The following is a 19,112-nucleotide window of genomic DNA, read 5'->3' on the forward strand; positions in this document are numbered from 1 at the left end:
TTTTCTTTGTTGGTAAATTTTCAATTTCGCTGACTGTAATTGGGGTGTTTGAAATGTTTTTATCTTCTTTGTTCAACTTTGGTAATTCATAAGTATCTAAAAATCTGTCCATTTCTTCTGTTTTCCATTTTATTGGAGTACAGGTTCTCAAAGTAGGTATTAATGATCCTCTGGATTTCTTTTGGATCTGTTGTGACTTTGCCCTTTTCATTCCTGATTGCATGGATCGAGCCTTGGCTTTCCTTTTTTTTTGATAAGATTAGCTAAGAATTTGTCAATTTTATTTATTCTTTCAAAAAACCTACTCTTTGTTTCATTTATTTTTTTGCCATTTTCTTAGTTTCTAATGCATTGATTTCTGCTCTAATCTTTATAATTTCCTCTCTTGTTGGAGCTTTGGATTTTTCTTGCTCTTATTTTTCTAGGAGTCTAAGATTCATCATTAGATTGTTTATTTGAGCCCGCTGTGTTTTCCTAGTGTGGGCATTCAGTGCTATGAATTTTCCCCATAGAACTGCTTTCATTGTGTCCCATACATTCCTGTATGTTGTATTGGCATTTTCATTTATTTGTAAAAACTGTCTAATTTCTTCTTTAATTTCCTCTGTAATCCATTGTTTGTTTAGGAGAGTGTTGTTCAGTTTCCATATGCTTGTGAAATTCCTACAGTTTCTTGTACTATTGATCTCCAGATTGATTGCACTATTTTCTGATAATATACAGGGGATGACTTCGATTCTTTTGCATTTATTCAGATCTGTTCTGTGAGCCAATATGTGGTCTATCTTGGAGAATGATCCATGTGCAGCTGAAAAGAATGTATATTCTGATTTTGTGGGGTGGAATACTCTGTAGACATCTATTAAGTTCATGTGTTCCAAAGCTTGGTTCAGTTCTATTATTTCATTGTTGATTTTCTGCCTAGATGATCTGTCAATTTGTGACAGTGGGGTATTTAAATCCCCACTAAAATTGTATTAGTGCTTATTTGGTTTTTCATGTTACTTAATATTTGTTTTATATAGTTGGGGACATGTACACTTGGTGCATACATGTTTATGATTGTCATCTCCTACCCTTGAATTGTTCCCTTTACAAGGATGTAGTGTCCTTCTTTGTCTCGCTTAGTGAGTTTTGGTTTGAAATTTACTTTGTCTGTGAATAAGATTGCTACCCCTGCTTTTTTCTGGGCTCCTGACTCATGGAGAATTGTTTTTCATCCTTTCACTTTCAGTCTATGGGCTTCCTTTTGCACTAGGTGTATTTTTCGTCTACAACATGTTGTTGGATTTTGCTTTTTAATCCATTCTGCGAGTCTATTTCTCTTGATTGGTGAATTGAGGCCATTAACATTGATGGTTATAACTGATATGTTCTGACTTATTATTGTCATGTTATTGTCCATTTGTTGACTCTTTTTACTTTTTTCCCCTTTCCTTTTAGTTTCTTGCCTTGCCTATTTGATTTGGTCTGTTGGGCCTCATGATATTGTGACCTTCATTGTCCTTTTCTAGGTTATTATTTAGAATTCCTTGTAGTGCTGGTTTGGCATTTATGAAGTTTCTCAGGTGTTCTTTGTCTTGGAAGTATGTTATTTCCCTGTCTATTTTGAAAGAGAGTTTTGAAGGATACATCAGTCTAGGTTGGAGTTTGTTTTCTTTTAGGACTTGAATATCTCACTCCAGGCTCTCCTTGACCTAAGGGTTTGTGTTGAAAAGTCTGCTGTGATTCTAATGGGCTTTCCTTTGTGTGTGATTTGTTTCTTTTCTCTTACTGCTTATAGTATTTTGTTCTTCTGTTGGATATCTGGGATCTTGATTACTATATGTGTAGGTTTAGATTTTTTTTTGATCATGGTTAGTTGGAGTTCTATATGCCTCACTTATCTGTATGCCTAATTCTTCCCTTCTGATTGGGATGTTTTCTGTCATTAATTCTGTGAATGGCTTTTTAAAGTCATTTGTGTTTTCTCCTGCTATTTCATGGATTCCTATCAGTCTTATGTTATTTTTCTTTGCTCTTTCTTGAAGTTGTTGGATCGATTTCTCATGATCCCTTACTGGTTTTGAGAGACCTCTTTTTTCATGGTCACTGACTGCAATCCTATCTTCTATATCTGAAATTCTATCTTCCCAATCTTTTATTCTGTTTTGTATACTTTCAATAGAGTTTTTAATCTCCTGGATATGTGTTTGAATGTGTTTCCTGGATTCCATTTCTTTCCTCTGTTGGGCATTCATTGTTTCCATTTCTTTCTTATGCTGAGTCTTCATGGCTTCTATCATGGTCTTGAGCTCATCTTTTTGTTTAGTTCCTGTTCTAGACTCTCATCATGACTTCTATTTTGCTCATCATCTCTATGGTTGACTGGGAAATTATTTCTGTTTTGAATTTTTCTGGAGCCTGATTGATCTGTTTTGTTACCCCCTGTGCTATGGGTCCAGTGTGTCTCGCTGGTTCACTATCATACTTTTCATACTCATTTGCCCTACTGTTTGTCATTGATGAACTGGAAGTCTCTCTTTGTGTTTTGCTTAAGTGTTTTCTCATTTTTATTTTTGTTGTTGTGTTGTCCTTGGTTTAACTTCTTGGTCATTACTTAAGTCTTCCTGATACAGTTGCGCTTTAGCCTTTGAGTTTCTAATGACTCAGAGACATCCTCATTTTCATAATATTGGAGAAAAGAACTCATTAAATCAATCACAATCCTTTATCCCAACTGATACATTCAGCAACCCAGTAGGATCAAGCACAGCTTGCATATTGACCACTTGTGGTAGTCATGAATCTATCACCTTTAACCATGTGAATTAAATTAATATCAAGAAGTCACCCAAAATATGTTTACAGTGAATATGCTTTTCAATATAGCATCTTTACCATTTAGGATGGTGGGTTAGACTGAGCTAGGACAAGAGAAGTAGATAAGTGAAAGAATTGGAGGAGGTTTGAAGTGAAGCCAGAGGACGAAGAATGACCATACTGTCTTTATGAAACTAGTAACTTCAAAGGGGATAGACAGAGTGCAGGAATAAAGACAAGCATATATCCCCTTAACAGTAACAGGGGCTCGCCTTCCCTTGAAGCTATGGAGCCATGTGTGAGGTAAAATGACTGGAGAAAAGAACATAAATAAAAAATAATAAAAGAAGAAGTCTGAGTTACAGCAGGAGCAGGAATAGAAAGGGAGATGAGGGATAATATGGCACGTAGAAAGAGACTGAGTTGGAGAGAGAGGACAGAAAAAAGAAAGAAATTTTAGGGTGGAATGAGGAAAAGGAAAAAAAAAGGGATTTGAAGGGTCTCTTTCGGACTATGTCTCTGCTGTCATATTATGCTTAATCTTTCTTTTAAAAGCCTCAGTCATAAGCCCTCTTCTCTTCCTTTTATTTGAATGTGCTAGGTAGTCTTATTTTTTAAAAATGTATTTGTATGGTTTAAATAACCATTTTCAAACTGTAGACTTCAAGTATATTTCCAGCCTATATATCCTCACTTTTCCTCAAATTCCATATGGCAGTTGTCTTTCTAGCACTCTGACTTAAACATCTACTACTGTACACCTTGGTTTCTATCAGATCCATCTTGTTGCTTTTGCTGCTGAGCTTCCCATCTGGCTGATGGGATTTCTGCTATCTTAGTCATGAATTCAAGTCTGGACCTACTGTCATCTACATGCACATGCTCACCATATGATGCCACTTAAACTTCCTAAATAGCCACATACCTGTCCAGTCCTGTTTGAGCTGCCATCTGCTGGGCTCCTCTAGCAGCCTCCCAACACGTTTCCCTCCTTCCTACCCTCCCCACCCTGTCCCAGTGCAGGCTTCAGTCAGAGCTGTATTTCCAAAGTACAGAACTGATGTTGTCACAGCTCCACTGAATGCTTGTCAGCAGCCACCCTGGTCCCTAGAATAGGGTGAGGCTTCTGCACATGGGATTGCAAGCCCTACCTGTATTCGTCTCTAATTTTCTTTTACATTGTTTGCATGGACCACACTGAATGGCTGTCCCTGTGATGCTTAGCTTGAGGACTTTGTCTTTTAAGCTAGAAATAAGGGAAAAGAAAAAAATATGAGAAAAGGAAAAAATGGAAACAAAGTCTGTAAATACGGGAGGGGGTATGGGGTGAAAGGAGGGTAGGGGTATGGGGAAAAAATGGGAATGAAGATCTCTCATGTAAAGGTACAAGATCCCAATGATGAATGTAACTGTACTGTATATCTAAAAAGTACCAATAAACTCAATGAAAAAAATCAGGATAATTATTTTAAAAAATTTAAAATAACTTCTGTGGTAATCATTTTACTATATTTTAACCTTATTTTACTCTTAGATGTTTTTTATGATCAACATTGTGAGGACAAATAGGTACTATCAAATTTAGATTTCAATGATAATTTCATCACTGAAGAAATAAATGCTCCTGGATACTGATAATAAAAGAAAAGATGATATGAGATGGAGAGCAATTACAGAGGTTAGAAGAGAGGAGTCATGTGACATAATTTGTACTTTAAAGATCCTCTGGCTATAGGGTTCAGAATTGAGAAGAGGGAGAAACTAAAAATCATATAGGCAGCTGCTTCCAGTATCATACTGAGATAAGATGCGAGTGTTGACTGGTGCTGGCTGTAGATGGAAGTAGATAGCCGTAGGCAGGTGCTGGATTTGTTGTTGAAAGGCTGTCTGATAGTATTTGTGACAGGTTGCATGGATGTGAGAGAATGAAAGTTGGTGATTATAGTAGGTTTGGTCCTAAGCAGTTAGAAAAGTGAACTTGCCCTCAGCTAAAATGCAGGCAAACTGGGCACTGAGCTGTTTTGGATGAGGTGGAGGCAATGAGTAAGATCATTGGCTTTTTTAAAAACTAGCTTAGTTTTGATATCTGTTCAATATCTGCTGATGTGGTGGCAGAATAATGGACCCCAAATACTTTTATGTCCTAATTCCTGAGATATCTCATGTGGCAAGAGAGACTTTGTAAGTCTGATGAAGTCAAGGATACTGAGATGAAAGAGTACATTGATTAGCCAGATAAATCCAATGAAATCACAAGGGTCTTTATAGGAAGGAGGTAGGTATATCAAAGTCAGAGAAGCACATATGATGACTGGTAAAGGAGTTGGAATGATATGCTTTGAAGTTGGAGAAGGAGACCACAACCCAAAAACAATGCAATCGTCCTCTATTTTGTTAAATCTATTTTTTAAGCTTCTTTCTGGAAAAAATATAGGAAGAGTTGATTTTATCCCATTAAGACCCATTTCAAACTTCTGATTCCTAGAAATGTTTGCTAATAAATTTGTGTTGTTGTAAGAAATTAAACTGTGGTAGTTTTATTATAGCAGTAATTATGAAATGAACACAGTAGGAGATATTGAGTGGCTGTATTATGTATGTCTGGAGTTCTGGGGACTTTTACCTTAACTTCAGCTATTACTTATCACTAATCAAAACAGTAGTGCTGTTTTGGCAACTTCAGCTATCGATTTATTTATTTATTTTGATAGCAGGGATTGAACTCAGGACCTTGCTCTTGTGAGGCAGATGGCCTAACCACTGATCTAAATCCTTGGCCAACTTCAGCTATCTTAACAATAAAAATCTGGAAACCATTTTTTAGAGTAGATTTAGCACATTTTCCACACTGTGCAGTAAAATTTCCCTGCTCTTCAAAGGTGGCTTCTCCTCACACTGTAATTGATATTCTGTGTACTGTATGCTACATACTTTTTGCATTATATATAACTTTAATTTGTTGAAAGTAGTTATAACTTATAATAAAAATTATATTCTGAAAGTAGAAATACTGATGTTGCAAGATGTGTACTGCTTAAATAACATGGGGGTGGTGGTGGGAGAGATGCAGGGAAAATTAAAGTAAAAGAGATTAAAGGCTTCAGTACACTTGTCTGAGAGTTAATAGTTTAAGAACAAATGGATTTTTATTTAAACCACAGTAGTTAATCTCCAAGATCATCACTCTATTACAGGAGCCTAATGACTGATATAAAATGGTCACTGTGAAAAAATTACCTCAGCATTAATGCATTCTTTCAGAAAGTAGAAATCCTGCAATACACTTTACAGTCTACCTCTCAACATAATTCAAACTTGGAGTGCATTCCCTCTTAGGTATGCTTCAGTTGCTAGAAAATTGACTTATACAGAATACTTAATTCTGCAGTGTCACTGAATTTTAGCACTGGATAAATTCATAAATAGGAATGTGAATGAGATACTTGATTAATCTCTGATTGTGCTCAGACCCTATTGTAAAAGCTTTTATCTACAGAATTGTAAATGACTAAAATAAAGGTTTTCAAGATCAACACAGTGGAAGTTCACTCTCCATGTTAAGTCTAAGCAATGTTTGTTGTATGAGATGATGTTTTAATATTGCTTTAACAAAATTATATCCTACTCACTAGGTGCCTAGTTCATCCCTAAATCTTGATTTGAATTTTCCTAAAAACAATCCTGTGAGTGAAGTACCATTATTATTCCCATTTTACAGATGGAAGACCTGAGACAAGAGACATCAAGTAACTAGCTCAAGTTTCTCCAGCTGGTAAGTGGAGATTCAGATATGTGGAGGCTGCCTCTGAAGTCAGTGCTCTTAATCTTGTTCTGCAGCCATCATCAGTAGACCTTTCCAGCTATACTTGTGAATTACCTATTCCCTATTGCTGCACCCCTGAAATGTAGGTTATGCAGAAGGTGTTAGTGGGATTTCTCTAAGTTTTTGTATGGGATCAGGTCCTCAGCTTGGTCTGGGCCAGTGGTTTATGCTTTCCTATTCTGACTGTGGTCTGTAACAGTTTACAAAGCACTGCCTCACCAGATGTCATTTTTCTAATTTAAAAATTTGTACCAATTTTGCCAGGCATGGTGGTAGATGCCTGTGGTCTCAGCTTCATGACAGGCTGAGATGGGGATAGATCTCCTTGGCCCTGCAGTCAAAAGTGGTGCAGCCTATGAAGCCATGAAGCTCTGCATAGGCTTACAGGCTTGTTTTTACACCTAGCTGATTCCCAATACATATAAAGTTGATGGATTGACCTTGTTTTGGCAGAGAGCTCAGTGTTGTAGACATGGCCTTCCCAAGAGGCCTTTGTGGGGTTGAGGGGTGTGGGAGCTCTTGGGGAAATAGTGCTAGCCCAACAGCCAGTGAGGACAAAAGTTCACAGACATGGATTTGATGACAGTCCTGGCCTATCCCTAAATGAGAAACCAGTTTCGTCTGTGAATTCAGCTAAGTTGTTCTGAGTATCAGTTAGATGAAAATTCTGGGACTTGAAGGGAATCTACAGATGTTATCAGGCAAGGACTGCCCTATAGAGCAGGGCAGTTCCATGAAAAAGTAGGTCAAGAAGGAAACGGATGAGGTATATGCAGAAACAGTAATCAGTAGTAAAGATAGAAGGGGATAAGTGACATAAGTGAGACACAGAGAAAGTACAACCAGTGATCTTGGCCACAACCAAGTAGGGAACTCCAGGTTGACTTTGGTATTTAGTCAGCCTTGTTGTGGTATATGTGTCATTCTTCTGTAATCAGGATTCCAATATCTTGAAACTCTCCTCTTTCCTTAATATAATTAACTTACTACTATTAATCTAGTATGCTGTATTCACAAAAGCACTTGTGTGTACTAGGAAACAACTAAGCACAGTTTGCTCTCCAGAAACATGCACCATGGAGATAATGCTGAAAAGCAATAGTACATTTTTTTCTGCTTTTTCTTTTCTTTTTGTAAAAAGTTTTTTGGAGAGTTTACTAATATTTGTATATTTTTTCTTTTATTGATTTAATTGGTACATTTTATATATACAGTACAGTTACATTCATTATTGGGATCTTGTGCCTTTATATGACAGGTCTTGGTTCTCATTTTTTCCCCTTGTCCCTGCCCTCCCTTCACCCCTCCTCCCCTCCCCCTTTACAAACACTTCATTTCCATTTTTTCATTTTTTTCATATTTTTTTCTTTTCCCTTAATAGCTTTGCCCTACACTCCCCACTTTCCCTACACCTTTAGTCCTTTTCTTCCCATTTCACAATGTCAGTTATCTCATTAGGATCTTTTGTACTATTACAGTTTATTAACACCAGAGAAACTATTCAGTATTTACATATGTGTCACTTATTTATTTCACTTAGGAGTACATCCTCAATATGTATCCATTTTCCTATGAATGAATCTAATTTCTCATTCTTTATGGCTGACTAGAATTCCATTTTATAGAAAACCTACATCTTCTTTATCCAATTTCCAGCTCATAGGCAAATGGGCTTTTCCAAGTTTTACCTATTACAAACTGTGCCACAATAAACATGGGTGTGCATATGTCACTCTGGTATGATTCTTTTAATTCTTTTAGAAAGATACCCAGCAGAGGGATGGCTGGGTCAAATGGAACCTGTAGTCCCAACTCTTTGAGGTATCTCCATATTGATTTCCTGATTTCCATAGTGGTTTCACCAGTCTGCACTCCCACCAACAATGAAGGGTTCCTTTCTCCCCTCAACCCTGCCAACATTTGTTATTGGTTGATTTCTTGGTAGCGGCCATTCTTTGTGGGGTGAAGTGAAATCTCAGTTTTGTTTTCATCTGCATTTCTTGCATGAGCAGTGATGTGAAACATTTTTTCATATATTTACTTGGTGCTTTTACTTCTTTGTCTGACAAATGTCTGTTCATTTCAGATGTCCATTTTTGAATTGGGTCTTTATATTTGGGGGGTGCTGGTTGTTTTGAGTTCTTTATATATACTATATAATAGTCCTTTGTCTGAGGAATAGTTGGTTAAAAGTTTTTCCCATATTATATAGGCTGTCTCTTAGTTCTGTTAATTGTGTCTTTTGCAGTGCAGAAGCTTTTTAATAAGATGAGGTCCCACTTGTTGATTCTTTCTGCTAATTCCCATGCTACTGAGGATTTTTTTGTAAAGTCTTTTCCTATGCCAATGTCTTCAAGAGTTCTGCCTAACTTGCTTTCCAGCAAGTTAATGTTTTTGTTTTTATATTTAGATCTTTAATCCACTTGGATTTTAATTTAGTGCATGGTGAAAGATAATGGTGTAGTTTTAATCTTTTCCAGGTTGTGATCCAGTTTTTCCAACACTATTTGTTGAAGAGGCTATCATTTCTTCAGTGAGGATGGTTGGCTCCTTGGTCAAAAATGAGGTAGCTGAGTGTATCTGGAGTTGTTTTTGTGTCTTCCAATCTGTTCCACTGATCTTCAGGTCTGTTTCTTTGCCAGTACCATGCTGTTGTTTATCACAGTGGCTTTGTAGTATAGTTTCAAATTGGGAATTGCTATACCCGCTGCCATGTGTCTGTTGCCTAGGTTGGCAGGCTTTTGCTATTCTAGGTCTCTTATGGTTCCAAATTAATTTTTGGATTCTTTTTTCTAGTTCTGTGAAGTACAGTGTTGGAATTTCAATTATCATTGCATTGAATCTGTATAGCAGTTTTGGTAGTAGTGCCATTTTCACTATATTGATTCTTCTTAACGAGGAGCAGGGGTTGTCCTTCCATTTTTTTATATCCTCTTCAATTTCTTTTTTCAGAGTGCTGTAGTTTTCAGTGTAGAGGCCTTTTCCTTCTTTTGTTAAGTTGATTCCTAGATACTTCATTTTTTGGATGCTTTTGTGAAAGGAATTGTTTCATTAATTTCTCTCAGTGAGTCTGTTGTTTATGTAGAAGAAGGCTATTTATTTTTTGTGTTGACCTTGTATCCTGGTATACTGCTAAAAGTGTCATTTCAGTCAACAAGTCTTTTGGTGGAGTTTTTCGGTTCTTCAATGTAGAGTGTCATATCGTCAGCAACCAATGAGAGTTTAACTTCTTCTGTTCCTATCTTTATTGCTTTGATTTCTTTTTCTTGTATAATTGCTATGGCCAATGTTTCCAGAACTATTTCGAAGAGGAGTGGTGGTAGTGGGCATTCTTATCTTGTTCCTGATTTTAATGTGAAGGCTTTCAGTTTTTGGCCATTTAATATGATGTTGGCTGTCGGTTTTTCATAGATAGCCTTTATTAAGTTGAGGTATAGACCATCTATTCCAATTTTTTGCAGGGTTTTATCATGAATGGGTGTTGAATTTTGCCAAATAGTTTTTCTGCATCTATCGAGAGGATCATGTGGTTTTTATTCTTGACTTTGATAATATACTGTATTACATTTAGTGATTTACGTATGTTGAACCATCCTTGCATCCCTGGAATAATTCCAATTTGCTCAGGATGTATGATCTTCTTGATGATACTCTGTATTCTGTCTGCTAGTATCTTATTAAGGATTTTTGCCTCTATATTCATTAAGGAGATTGGCCTGTAGTTCTCTTTTTTAGTTGCATCTTTCCCTGGTTTGGGAATCAAAGTGATACTTGCCTCCAGGAATGAATTTGGAAGTATTGCTTCCCTTTCAATTTCATTGAAAAGTTTGAAGAGTAAAGGCAGTATTTCTTCTCTAAATGTCTTGTAAAATTCAGCAGTGAATCCATCAGGACCTGGGTTGTTCTCTTTTGGTAAGTTTTTAATTACATTTTCAGTTTCAGCAATTGTAATTGGGGTGTTTAAAATGATTTTATCTTCTTTGTTCAACTTTGGTAATTCATAAGTATCTAGAAATCTGTCCATTTCTTCTGTGTTTTCTATTTTATTAGAGTAAAAGTTTTCAAAATAGACATTAATGATCCTCTGGATTTCTGTTGGATCTGTTGTGACTTTACCTTTTTCATTTCTGATTGCATGGATCTGCCCCTTTTCTTTCCTTTTTTTGATAAGTTTTGCTAAGAGCTTATAAATTTTATTTATTCTTTCAAAAAACCAACTCTTCAATTCATTTATTTTTTGTATTGTTTTCTTTGTTTCTATTGCATTGATTTCTTCTCTATTCTTTATAATTTCCTCTCTTGTTCGAGCTTTGGGTTTTTCTTGCTCTTGTTTTTCTAGGAGTCTAAGATTCATTATTGGGTTGTTTATTTGAACTTGTTCTATTTTCCTGGTGAGGGATTTCAGTGCTATGAATTTTCCACGTAGAACTGCTTTCATTGTGTCCCATAGATTCCTGTATGTTGTATTGATATTTTCATTTATTTGTAAAAACTGATCTCTCCTTTAATTTCCTCTGTGACCCATTGATTTTTCAGGAGAGTGTTGTTCAATTTCCATGTATTTGTTATGTTCCTATGGTTACTTATGCTATAGATCTCCAGCTTTAGTGCAGTGTGATCTGATAATATACACGGAATAACTTCGATTCTTCTGCATTTATTCAAACCTGTTCTGTGAGCTAGTATGTGATCTATCTTGGAGAATGACCCATGTGCAGCTGAAAAGAAAGTATATTCTGATTTTGTGTGGTGGAACACTCTTTAGATGTCTAATAAGTCCATGTGTTCAAAATCTTGGTTATTTCATTGTTGATTATTTGCCTAGCTGACCTGTCTATTTGTGATAGTGGGGTATATAGATCCCCTGCTACAATTGTATTAATGTTTATATGGTTTTGTGTGTTACTTAGTATTTGTTTTGTGTATTTGTGGGAATTTATATTTGATGCATACATGTTTATGACTGTCAACTCTTCCTCTTGAATTGTTCCCTTTACAAGAATGTAGTGACCTTCTTTGTCTCTCTTGCTCAATTTTGGTTTGAAATTTCCTTTGTCTGCAAATAAGATTGTTACCCCTGCTTTTTTCTTGGCTCCTGTCGTGTGTAAAATTGTTTCCACCCTTTCACTTTCAGTCTTTGCACTTCTTTTTGCTTTTGGTGTGTTTCTTGTATAGAACCTATTGTTGGATTTTGCTTCTTAATCCAGTCTGTCAGTCTTTTTCTCCTGATTGGTGAATTGAGGCCATCGACATTGATGGTTATAACTGATATGTACTGACTTCTTATTGTCATTTTATTGTCTTTTTGTTGACTCTTTTTAATTTTTTGCCTTCTCCTTTTAGTTTCTTGCCTTGAGTATTTGGTTTGCTCTGCTGGGCCTCATGGTGTTGTGATCTTCATTGTCCTTTTCTAGGATATTGTTTAGAATTCATTGTAATGCTGGTTTGGTATTCATGAAGTTTCTCAGGTGTTCTTTGTCATGGAAGTATCTTACTTCCCCATCCATTTTGAGAGAGTTTTGCAGGATACATCAGTCTCAATTGGAGGTCATTTTCTTTTAGGACTTCAAATACCTCACTCTAGGCTCTCCTTAATGTGAGGGCTTGTGTTGAAAAGTCTGCTGTGATTCTGGTGGGCTTTCCTTTGCATGTGATTTGTTTCTTTTCTCTTACTGCTTGTAGTATTTTGTTCTTCTGTTGGGTTTGTGGGATATTTATTATATGTCTAGGTGTAGATTTTTTTGATCGTGGCTAGTTGGGGTCCTATATGCCTCACTTATCTGAATGTCAAATTCTTCCCTTCTGTTTGGGAAGTTTTCTGTTATTAATTCTGTAAACAGCTTTTTGAAGTCATTTGCATTTTCTCCTGCTACTTCATGGATTCCTATCAGTCTCACGTTATTCTTCTTTGTATCATCTAGGAGTTGTGTTAGATTGAATTCTCATGATCCCTTACTGTTTTTAAGAGACCTCTCTTTTCTTGGTCCCTGGCTGCTACCCTATCTTGTATATCTGAGATTCTATCTTCAAAATCTTTATTTTGTTGCATACACTTTCAATAGAGTTTTCAATCTCCTGGATAACTGTTTGAATCTGTTTTATTTATTCCATTTCTTTCCTCTGTTGGGCATTCATTGTTTCCACTTCTTTCTTATGCTGGGCCTTCATGGCTTCTATCATGGTCTTGAGCTCATCAATTTTTTTCTCAGTTTCTGCTCTAGAGTCTCGAATCATGACTTTCATTTTGCTCACCATCTCCATGGTTATCTGGGAAATTATTTTTGTTTTGAATTTTCCTAGAGCCTGATTGGTCAATTTTGTTATTTCCTGTGCTGTGAGTTCTGAGTGTCCTGCTAGTTCACTATCAGACTTTTCATCCTCCTTTGCCCTACTGTTTGCCATTGGTGAACTAGAAAACTGTCTTTGTGTCTCAGTTAAGTGTTTTCTTATTTTTATTTTTTGTTTTTGGGTTGTCTTTGATTCAATCTCTGGGTTATTAAATCTTCCTAATATCATTGCGCTTCAGCCCCTGTCTGTCTAATGACTCATAGACATTCTCACTTTCACAATATCAGAGAAAACAACTTATCTAATCAATCGCTAACCCTTGTCCCAATCAGTATAATCAGCAACACAACAGGATCTATCACTTCTTTCAAATTGACCTCTTGTCGTAGTCATCATTCCATCACCCCCCAATCATGCAAATTAAATTAAAATCAGGAAGCAGCCCAAAATATGTTTGCAGTGGACAAACTCCTCAATATGGTATATTTATTGTTTGGCATGGGGACTTAGGCCTAATTAGGATGAGAACAGTAAACATGTAAAAGAAATGAAGGTTTCAAGTGAAGCCAGAGGACACAGAATGACCACACAATCTTTAGAAAAATGTACAATTCAAAAGGGATAGACAAAATTCAAGTATAAGGACAAGAATGTATCCCCTCAACAGCTATAAGTGCTCACTTTCCTCTGAAACTACTGACCTTTGAGTGAAGCTCAATGATGGAAAAAAAAAGAACGTTGATTAAAAAAAAATGATAAAAGAAGAAATCTGAATTAGGGCAGGAGCAGAAACAGAAAAGGAGGTGAGGGTCAATATGGTGGAGCAAGGGACTGAGTTGGTGAAACAGGACAGAAAAAAGAATTTACAGAGTGGAATGAGGAAAAAAAAGAAGAGGACAAAAAGATGACTTTGAAGGGCCTCTTTTAGACTATATTTCTTCTGTTATAATACACATTGTGTGCAGCCACGTGCAGAACCATATCCTCCTATCTCATCTAATTTAAGACAGAACCCCATGTCTCAGACTGACCTCAGTCCACAAGGACCAATTTGAGCTCCCTGACCTCTTGCACGGTTGAACTCCAGACAGTTTTATCACAGGTTTCCCCTGCCACTTTACAGATGTTCGAATTTGGGAGCTCAGAAAATCACCCTTTATAACCAGCTATGTCTCTGCAGAGTAGGTCCATGGACTGGCACATTCAGGGGATCTGAGAGCGGGGTGGGGCAGTTGGCTCAGCAGCACCTGTGCGCTACCCTCCTGGCACTGGGGAGGTGATGGTGGCACCCGTGACAAAGGCTGTGGCTAGCTGGACCCATGGGCTGGGTCCAGGTGTCCAGGGGGCGCTGCAATATCCCCACTGAGCAGCTCTCTCTGCATCTCACCTTGTTGGCTAGTGCTTGGGCAGTGATGGCAGCATCCGCAACAAAGGCCATGGCTACCCGGACCTGTGGGCTGGGTTCAGGTGGGTGTGGGGTGTTGCAGTGTCCCTGCCGAGCAGCTCTCTCCACATCTCACCTTGCTGGCTGGCGCTTGGGCAGGGATGATGGCGTCCACTGTTTTAGGACTTGAAATACCTCACTCCAGGCTCTCATTGACCTGAGGATTAGTGTTGAAAAGTCTGCTGTGATTCTGATGGGCTTTTCTTTGTATGTGATTTGTTTCTTTTCTCTTACTGCTTGTAGTATTTTGTTCTTCTGTTGGGTTTCTGGGATCTTGATTATTATATGTCTAGGTGTAGATTTTTTTAAATTTTGATTATGGCTAGTTGCAGTCCTATATACCTCACTTATCTGAATGACAAATTTTTCCCTTCTGTTTAGGAAGTTTTCTGTCATTAATTCTGTGAACAGCTTTTTAAAGTCATTTGTATTTTCTCCTGCTACTTCGTGGATTCCTATCAGTCTTATGTTATTTTTCTTTGTGTCATCTAGGAGTTGTTGGATCAATTTCTCATGCTCCCTGACTGTTTTTAAGAGACCTCTCTTTTCACAGTCATTGACTGCAAGCCTATTTTCTATATCTGAGATTCTATCTTCACAGTCTTTTATTCTGTTGTGTAAACTGTAAATAGAGTTTTTAATCTCCTGGATATCTGTTTGAATCTGTTTTATTTATTCCATTTCTTTCCTCTGTTGGGCATTCATTGTTTCCATTTATTTCTTATGCTGGGCCTTCATGGCTTCTATCATGGACCTAAGCTCATCTATTTTTTTCTCAGTTTCTGTTCTGGAGTCTTGAATCATGACTTTCATTTTGCTCACCATCTCTATGGTTATCTGGGAAATTATTTTTGTTTTCAATTTTTCTAGAGCCTGATTGATCTGTCTTGTTACTTCCTGTGCAATGCATTCAGGACGTCCTGGTAGTTCACTATCAGAGTTTTCATCCTCATTTGCCTTACTGTTTTCCATTGGTGAACTGGAAGTCTGTCTTTGTGTCTTGCTTAAGTGTTTCCTCATTTTTATTTTTGGGTTGTCCTTGGTTTAATTTCTGGGTTATTAAGTAAATCTTCCTGATACAGTTGTGCTTTAGCTTTTTAAACTCTAATGACTCATAGACATTCTCATCATATCAGAGAAAACAACTCATTAAATCAATCACAATCCTTTAGCCCAGTTGTTACCATCAGCAGCACAATAGGATCAAGTGCAACTTGTAAATTGACTACTTGTGGTAGTCGTTAATCTATCATCTTTAAACCATGTGAATTAAATTAAAATGAAGAAGCATCCCAAAATATGTTTTCAGTGAATAAACTTTTCATTGTAGTATCTTTACCATTTAGGATGGGGGCTTAGACTGAGTTAGGATGAGAGGAGTAGATAAGTGAAAGAATTGGAAAAGGTTTCAAGTGAAGCCAGAGGACATAGAATAACCATACAATCTTTACAAAAATATTAAATTAAAAAATGATAGACAATGCAAGAGTAAGGACAAGTATATATCCCTTTAACAGTAACAGGGGCTCACTTTCCCTTGAAACTATTGACCCATGAGTGAGGTAAAATGACAGAAGAAAAAACATATAGAATAAAGAAAAATAATAAAAGAATAAGTCTGAGCTAGGGCAGGATCAGGAACAGAAAGGGAGTTGAGGGATAATATGGTGGAACAAGAGATTGAGTTGGAGAAAGGACAGAAAAATAATTTGCAGAGTGGAACAAAGATGAGAAAGAAAAAAATGAATTTGAAGGGCCTCTTTCATACTGTATCCCCATGCACAGCCATGTGCAGGACCAAGTCCGCTGATCTGAGCTAGCCAATGGAAGATCCCTGTGACTCAGACTGACTTCAGACTGCAAGGCCCAGATTGAGTTGCCTGACCTGCACGGTTGAACTGCACACAGTTCTATTACAGGTTTCATCTGCCCTTTCTTTAAAGATATTCAAAGTTGTGAGCTCAGAAAAATACTCTTTATGACCACCTATGCCTCTGAAGAGTGGGTCCAAGGACTGGCCCAATCAGGAGGTCTGGGAGCTGGCTGCGTGGGGGTTTTCAGGGGCACGTGCAGCTACCTTCCTTGCTGTAGCTGGTGGTGGAGCAGGCAGGAGAGGGTGTGTCTACCCGGTCCTGCCAAATGGACCCAAGCAGGGCAGAGGGAGAGCAGATCGCAGAGCAGCCTTGGAAATCTTGCCTTCCTTGCTGGGACTCTGCTTTTTTCAAGATGAAACTATTTCTTTGTCCTGGCAGATGGCCCGTAGTAACAATTATTTTCTTTGCTGATGAGAGCCAATTCTTTTAAAGATGAAATTCTGCCTGAAGGACACATTTCCCAGTCCCTTACTGTTTAAAGAGTGAATCTGTAATAGTGAATCAGTTTATCATTTGTTGAGGGGTTGTACACATTTGGAATGGATTGAACTATTTAATGAGAACATAGCTGGACATAGGGTAAGCTTATGTATGAGCTGTGGTTAAGAATGGGCAGAGAAAGGGGAATGGTCCCAGGGAAGCAGGCTCCATGCTGTGCCAAAGGGAGGTGCAAATAGGGCACCATATTGTACCAGATGTCATTGGGAGCAAGAAAAAGGAAAGAGCAAAAAAGTTATTTTTATATCTGTAGGCACTACTGCCTTCTGAGGCCCAGACAACAATGTGATAATGAGTTTGGACCTATTTTTTAATGCCGTGACATAATACTACCATTTATTTAATAAGTATGTGGCAGTAAGTCTGCCTCTTCTTCAGTGCAGAAGCATAACACTACTATTTGTTTATATTCACCAGATACATTGCATATGTTTTTTTTCCTTATCCTCACAATAAAGCTACAATACACTATTTTTAGCTGCATTAAAATGTAGCCAAGGAAACAGGATGAAGTTAGTGAGTTAGTGTATATTCAGAGGAGGGCACAACTGCCTTTCAAAGCAGAAGGTGCCATGTCTTACTCAACTTATTCCAGCATAATTTCCTGTCCCTGCGTGGTGTTTGTGGTAGTCATTGGGAATGTGTTCTGTGAGGCTTAACTATGGGCATGTACTTTTAATCTTTTCAAACATGGTATAGAGAGACTCTGTCTTCTAGGTAGCAGATGTCCTGATAAAATGTGCTGGGTACTTCAGAGACATACTGAGTTGCCACCCTGCATGTCACTGTAATATCTTAAAATTTGCTTTGCAGTTGTCAAAGTATATGTCTCTTTACACATTGTGATTTTATTTTCGTCGAGCTAGCTCAGAATATCATCAAAATCCTTCTATTTTCCACTCAAGAGTAGAAGAGATTCGCGTCTTCATTTACAGCTCATCCAGTGGGGAAAGCAGGGCCTTCTCTGCAGCAGACAAACCAGAATATCTTGCTGATTCAGTTTCAGATCTGGCTATCCTGTCATTTCAGCAATAGCATGAGGCATCAAATACATGGATCTCTCCAGATCCTTGAAAATTTAAATTTTAATTTATACTAGAAAAGTCACAAAGTCAGTCTTTCTAAGGAATTTGTAGTTTTAATTCATCAAAATGATCTAAATCTTCAAACTTTGAAATTTTATTTATTCTAAAAGAAAACAGTGGTTTTGAATTTTTATTGTGGATAAAAGGCTTAGAATGAGAAATTGACATACCATATTCTCTCTTCCCATTACAAGTCTTATTCCTCAGAGGCCACAGATTTCAAACAATTCTGCTGTCTTTTCTGATATTTAACTCCACTGTCCTAAGAATGTGCTTCATATATATATATAATTTTTAAATCAATTTTGGACATGTGAAAAAGGTTTCTCATCACTGCAGCAGGCTATTGAGCCCTCTTACTGAGTACACCTCTTCCTTGCTTGTCTTTTCCCAGACTTCCAAAATTTGGTTAATTCAGCCCCAACTATTTGCATTGTATGACTGTGACTTGCAATTTATTGGTGATTCTCACTAGTATACTGTGATGATCCATTTCTTTTCTCATACAACTTAAAATTTTTTTTTCCCTTTACAGTTGGTAAATGACATCTGAGGCAGACAGCTTGTTGCTACCCATCAACCATTTCCCTTTCCTTGATGCTGGCTGAATTCCAGTGTTGGTCCTGTGTCCAAGCCTTTGCTGCTTGACTCACCAATTTCTGATTATGCCAATTGGATCACTAGAGCCCCTGACATTCTCTATGCTTCAAGTGCCTGTACTAGATCTTAGAGAAATAAGCAAGGTAGAAATACCTTCTCCTATCATTTGAAGAGAAGAGTTCTAAGAGTCTTGCAGCACAGTTACTGAGTATAAGTACCCAATCATCAGCTGGATTTTTCTCACTGGATCTACCCTCCACTATCTTCTGCTCCAGTCTGAGCTGATTTGATTCATCTCAGGATTTGACAATTACCTGTTTTCTCTGGTCTAACTGTCCTGCTCCTCTTCTTGTTTCATTTACAGCATCATTTTGCAGAAACATCCTCTTTAGAGGTTCAGGAAATGTACATATACAATCATTTTAGTGCAATTAATATTCATGGAATACACTATGTTCAATTAAATATATTAATTTAATATAACAATATCAGTAAATATTTTCATTAGTATATTTTTAAGAGGTTCAGGAAATGTACATATACAATCATTTTAGTGCAATTAATATTCATGGAATACACTATGTTCAATTAAATATATTAATATAACAGTATCAGTAAATATTTTCATTAGTATATTTTTAAGAGGTTCAGGAAATGTACATATACAATCATTTTAGTGCAATTAATATTCATGGAAT

General features: G+C 37.2%; 1 protein-coding gene across 3 annotated transcripts in view; it reads left to right on the top strand.

The window, feature by feature from the left end:
* Window positions 1-19,112, top strand: part of Mtus2 (microtubule associated scaffold protein 2) — a 665,483-nt gene that overhangs the window by 169,382 nt on the left and 476,989 nt on the right. For 2 of the 3 annotated variants that reach the window (XM_033759933.1, XM_010623851.2), the window contains exon 2: window positions 6,521-6,574. The exons of the other annotated variant lie outside the window; for it this stretch is intronic. The gene's annotated coding sequence lies outside the window, so the exon portion shown is untranslated. The remainder of the gene's footprint in view (window positions 1-6,520; window positions 6,575-19,112) is intronic. 3 annotated transcript variants of the gene reach the window in all.

The sequence above is a fragment of the Fukomys damarensis genome, unplaced genomic scaffold (assembly GCF_012274545.1).
Source record: "Fukomys damarensis isolate Sample0158 unplaced genomic scaffold, DMR_v1.0_HiC HiC_scaffold_38, whole genome shotgun sequence".
NCBI lineage: Eukaryota > Metazoa > Chordata > Mammalia > Rodentia > Bathyergidae > Fukomys > Fukomys damarensis.